Raw genomic sequence first — 6,154 nt, 5'->3', positions numbered from 1 at the left:
TATGCTGGTCACGTGACGAGAAACGAAGGGGGCAGCCATTTTGGCAGTAATCGCGTCAGTAAATTCATTGGCAGGCACTGGCAGACTGTCGAGGATGGTGGATAACTGCTGTGCACCAGGTTGCACAAATAGGCGTGGGAAGAAGAAAGGTGTATCTTATTATCGCATTCCAAAAGACGCGGAGAGGAGGGAAAAGTGGATCGCAGCGATTAAAAGAGCCAGGAGCCGTCTGAACAAGACTGAAAGATGGGACCCCCCGGCCGTTTGCTTTCGCTTATGCAGTGATCACTTCATATCAGGTGGGTGAAGGAATACAGTACAATGCTACAAAAAGTTTCTGGTCAGTTTAATTTTTATCGAAGTAGAATCTAGCACCCAGTTATTATAGCTAACGGACTCTGTGATGTCCCTTTTTAACTCAACAAGTGTGGCTCTGGTGCAGCCTAGCCAGTTAGCTTGTAGCAAGCTAGTGGTAAACAAACCCGTGTTGAAAATATTCCTCGGGACTCGGGGAGAGCAGCTCTCCCCGAGTCCCGCTGTGCAGTTGCAGTGGGCTCCCAGCACAACACCGTCGTTCCTGACCACCACCCATGGCTTTAGTTGACTTTCATTAAGCCTTTGGGAGTGATTAACCTATATATGAAATTCAAAAACAGATAAATAAAGGTTAAAAACGCCAGCCACTTTGGTTGAGTACGTTCAAAAATACAAACTAGTTTCAGACGCACTGCAGTTGCTATCCAAGCTAATAAACAAACATGCTAACGTGACACTGCCGTAGCTAGACAAGCTAATAAACAAACAATGCTAACGTGACACTGCCTATCAAACTGGAATAATTTAATACTTACCCTTGCAGTGATGATGCCGAAGTTTTTGGATGTAAGACTCCACAGTTGAATGTTGTTTACGAAGCCGGACTGACACCATTTGTAAGCCTCCAAGCTTTTGTAAGCTCTGAGGGAGTCTCCTGAGTACACTGATGGAAAGCTTACAAGATAGCTGTGGATGTCCGCGTAGCGCAAGTCGGGTACATCGTCTTCAGAGCAGGAGGTTATGCTCTTGAAAAGCACACCGGGTGCATTATATGGGTCGCTTATATTTAATCTTTCTAATTTTGTACTATAAAGCCGAATTTCACTTGAATTAAAATGAGATGTATACTCGCACGGTAGGAAAACGCTGGCGCCGGTCGTCATGTTTACTGCCAAAATGGTGGCTGATAACCAAAAGTCACGTGACCGCAGGAGCTCTATACAACTAAATGGACCTACTCCAACTATTTTAGTCATTATATACCGCCCACCCAAACCTAACAAGGACTTCACTGATGAATTCACCACACTTCTCACTCACATTTGTTCACTCTCATCCAATATCATTCTGTTAGGTGATGCTAATATTCATTTGGACAAAATTAATCTTTCTCTCACTAAGGACTTCATCTCATGCCTGGACAGCTTTGGTCTTCAACAACATGTTGACTTCCCTACTCATTCGAAAGGTCATATTCTGGACATAGTCTGTTGTGCTGGTGTCACTCCCCTAAACTGTTCTGCTGTCTGTCTCCCCATCTCTGACCACATGCTCATTTCATTTAATTTAAGTCTGTCACTGTCCAAAATCAAACTGTCACGCACTATGTCCTTCCGTAATATCAAAAACATCAATGTAACCGACCTCACAACTGGTATTGACTGTTTTCCCACCATCACCCCCCCATGTACCCCGGAACAGCTGGTTCTCTTGTATAACAATGGTCTCCAGACTCTGTTAAATTCACTTGCCCCCCTCAAATCCCGGACTGTTTCATTCCCCCACTCTGCTCCCTGGTTCACCCCCCACCTACGTCAGCTGAAAGCCGAAGGTCGTCAGCTGAAGAGGCTTTTCAGCAAAACCGGACTCACCATACACAAACAAATGTACCATACCCACATCCTCATATACAAAGATGCCCTCTCCTCAGCCAAATCCCAATATTTTACAGCAAAAATTACTGCTGGTGCTGGAAACACCAGGGCCCTGCACTCAGTGGTCAACAAATCACTCCGCCCCCCTGATTCCCTCCCCCCACACTTTTACTCCACTGACCACTGCAACTCCCTGATGTCATTTTTTAACACAAAAATAGACACCATTCACCAGCAACTGACCCCTCACACGTCCAGTTGTCCACCTCCTTTTGTCCCCCACCCCCCCCTCTCTCTACCTCTCTCCTGCTTCGAACTCCCCTCTGCTGCGGATTTATCCAAAATCATCCGGAATTCCAAGCCTTCCACCTGCCAACTTGACCCCCTCCCATCCTCCCTGGTTATAGCCTCCCTCCCCTCACTGCTGCCCCTGATAACTGCCATTATTCACTCCTCCCTCACCTCTGGTTCTGTCCCCTCAGCCCTCAAAACTGCAGCTGTCACACCGTTATTAAAGAAACCTGGTCTAGATCCCAACATCTTCAACAACCTCCGCCCCATCTCCAACCTACCTTTTCTCGCTAAAATACTAGAAAAAGCAGTGGCATCACAGATTCAGACACACCTCACCAACAATAACCTTTATGAACAGTTCCAGTCCGGTTTTCGCCCCCGTCACAGTACAGAAACAGCCCTCATTAAAATCACAAACGACCTCCTGATAGCAGCTGACTCTGGACAATTATCCATCCTCATCCTCCTTGATTTAAGTGCAGCCTTTGACACCATTTCCCACTCCACCCTCCTTGACCGACTTACATCCATTGGCTTATCTGACACACCCCTAGACTGGTTTCACTCATATCTCTCCGGCCGTACTCAGTTAATTCAGTTAAAATCATTCACATCCCATCCCTCCCTCATCTCCTCCGGTGTCCCCCAGGGCTCTGTCCTTGGCCCCATCCTCTTCATCATCTACCTCCTCCCCCTTGGACAGATTTTCCGTAAACATAACATCAATTTCCACTGCTATGCGGACGACACCCAGCTATACGTCTCCTCCAAACCCTCTTCCACCTTCCCACCCCCCTCCCTCTGTACCTGTTTACAGGAAATCAAATCCTGGTTCACCTCAAATTTCCTAAAACTCAACAGTGATAAAACTGAGGTAGTCCTCATTGGTTCAAAACTCACACTCACCAAGCAACCCAGTTTTACTCTCACCATCGACAACTCCCCGGTTTCCCCCTCCCCTCAGGTCAAGAGTCTGGGTGTCGTCCTCGACAGCACCCTCTCCTTCCACACCCATATCAACAACACCATCCGGTCTGCCTATTTTCATCTCAGAAACATCAACCGCCTCCGCCCCTCACTCACTCCCCACAGTGCCGCTATCCTGGTCCACTCTCTCGTCACCTCCCGCTTGGACTATTGCAATTCCCTTCTCTATGGTCTCCCCCACAAACACCTACACAAACTCCAACTGGTCCAAAACGCTGCTGCCCGTATCATCACCAGAACCCCTGTCATCAGTCACATCACCCCTGTACTACACCAACTCCACTGGCTTCCCATTAAACACCGCATTGACTACAAGATCCTCTTTCATACTTTCAAAGCCATTCATAACCTCGCCCCCCCATACCTGTCTGACCTTGTCCATGTCAACATTCCCACCCGGTCTCTTAGGTCTGCCTCCTCCATCACTCTCAAAGTTTTCCCAGCCCGTCTCTCCACCATGGGGTCAAGAGCCTTCAGCCGCTCTGCCCCTCACCTCTGGAACTCCCTCCCCCCTGATATTAGAAACATGGACACTATCACCACTTTCCAAACTCACCTCAAAACCCACCTGTTCAGGCAAGCGTATGGCTGACCTGTGCTGCAAGCTGTATGTTTTTAGTAGTTATGTTTTTAAACTGTGTTTTGCTTTTAACTATGTTTGTAAAAATTGTTTTTAACCTTGTTGTACGGCGACCTTGAGTGCCTTGAAAGGCGCCTTATAAAATAAATGCATTATTATTATTATTATTATTATTATTCACCGATTCGCATCGGTGCACAGGCATAAACGTTCAAGATGCGAGTGCACCGGTTGAAAGAGTGCACATCGGCTACAGTTTGGGTTGAACCGGGTTGAACTCGCGATGCATCGATTGCGTAGCGTCTTTGCATCGGTAAAAAAAGGATTCATTCATATAAAATCCCCTCATCTTTTCAACGCTCAGCAGAGACGATCTTTGATATTTGCTTCGCCACTACGGAGGCCGAGAGTCTCAGTTATCAACACACGGAAGTTGAGGAGAAAGAGAAACACAGCGCACCGAAAAATACCTACAAATCAAACGTTTGGCAACACTTCGGATTGTTCAAGAAAGACGGTGTAATAGTCCTTTATTCTATATAGTTGACCGCAGGTCATGGAGAGTAATAAGGTATCCGTAGACCTTTGTATGAGGTATCTTTATTACTTAACAGGTCTACAGCCATGATACATAGATCCGTCCTAGATGCGGACTTGCACACACACAGTATCACTCCGCAGCTGCACCCCATCATTAACGTCCTGATGGTATATGTGCGCGGCACTATATACTACAGACGGTCAACTTGAAAGATCGCTCGCAAATTGTTAACAATGCCGAGCCGCTTTAAAGTACACAAGTAGTTCGAGGAACTTTAGCGACGCACATAAAGAGGCGACATGGGGTCTGCGGCTGAAAAGAGAAACCTGAAAGTTAGACATATGAGTTAAATCACTCAGTGAGGTGTTCTGTCAGAGAGAGTGGTGGTTAGTTTACAGCAGTCTGTGACGGCCAATAATAATTTAAATGTCTTCCTTACTGTAAGCAGTTATGAAATACCTGTTTGTGAAAGGTTATTTGTATTCTTTATTGTTCATATAGAAACCACTGCTTTCTGCTCACTGGTGAGTTAGCCTATGAATGAGTGTTAAGCACATCAGGCTGGCAGCTGTATGGGCATTGCACTATGGTAGCTGTTATTTGCCCATTGTTAATCATGAGCAATTCATCCTTACATTGTTTAACTGTGAGGTGTTATACAATTGTACTGTACTCTGGAGAGCTTTTAAAGGTACAAAAATAAACGGCATGATGGGATGTGCAGTACCAAATATGTAAAGCACTTTCTTTTTAATGTAGGATTTGCTGCATATAAGGAAAAAAAATCCTCTTTCTTATCATATTGAAGTATCATTATTTTTGCATCTTGTTGAATCGCATCGTATCGCCCCGAATCGCATAATGTTGAATCAAATCGTATCGAACTGTATCGCAACAGGGGTGAATCGTATCGTATCGCATCGCCTGGTGTTTCAAATGTATCGTTAATGTATCGTATCGTGGCAACGTATCGAGATGCGCATCGCATCGGCCTCAGTGATGGAGATGCACATCCCTAATATATACACACACACACAGACACACACAGACACACACACACACACACAGAGAGAGAGAGACACAGACATACATACTATCGAAAGCCAAAGGTGCCATAATACGCCCGTATGTTCTTCCGTAGTTGAACTACGGACGAACATACGGGGAGGCCCGTAAGTTGGTGCGAAAAAACGGGCGAACATACGGGCGTATTTTCGCGTGGTTTTTCATATGATAATGAGCCCCTCCTTCTGATTTCCATAGCCAATGAGTTCAAAGTTTCTGTAACCAATCAGTGAAGAGTAAAGCCAGACCAAAGCAATCTGTAGAGGAAAAGTTCCTGACATTGTGAGGCTGTGAATTGTACATTATCCCAGATTGTACAACCAGATCCCTCTGGAGTGTGAAGTGAAGGGTATTTTCTCAATTTTTAGATGTCTCCTTAAATCACCTTTTTAAATGTACTTCTTATAACATGGCATGGTGTTACATATCAAAATGTCCAGTCTCTGGTCTTGCTAGAAATGCCAAGTCACTCACCTTAGAGCACTGTGTTATGAGATACTTAGCTTAAAAGTCCGATTTTTGGAAAACTTAAAATGTACTCATGTCATCCATTTTTTTTTGGTGTACCAACGTTTTTGGTTCACAAAAGTAGTGAAATATATGAATTACCCTATAGGCCTATATAAATGTGTTATTCATGTCTAAAATGAAAATGTGTACATTTGAATTTGGAGTAAAATACTCTACTTTCACCACAGAAAAGTTACATCAGGACTGATTCATGACTTCATATTCCATATTGAGGTTCATGTGATGTGTACAAATACAAATTGAGCA

The sequence above is a fragment of the Notothenia rossii genome (assembly GCF_949606895.1).
Source record: "Notothenia rossii genome assembly, chromosome: 9".
Taxonomy (NCBI): domain Eukaryota; kingdom Metazoa; phylum Chordata; class Actinopteri; order Perciformes; family Nototheniidae; genus Notothenia; species Notothenia rossii.
This window is presented reverse-complemented; position numbering follows the sequence as displayed.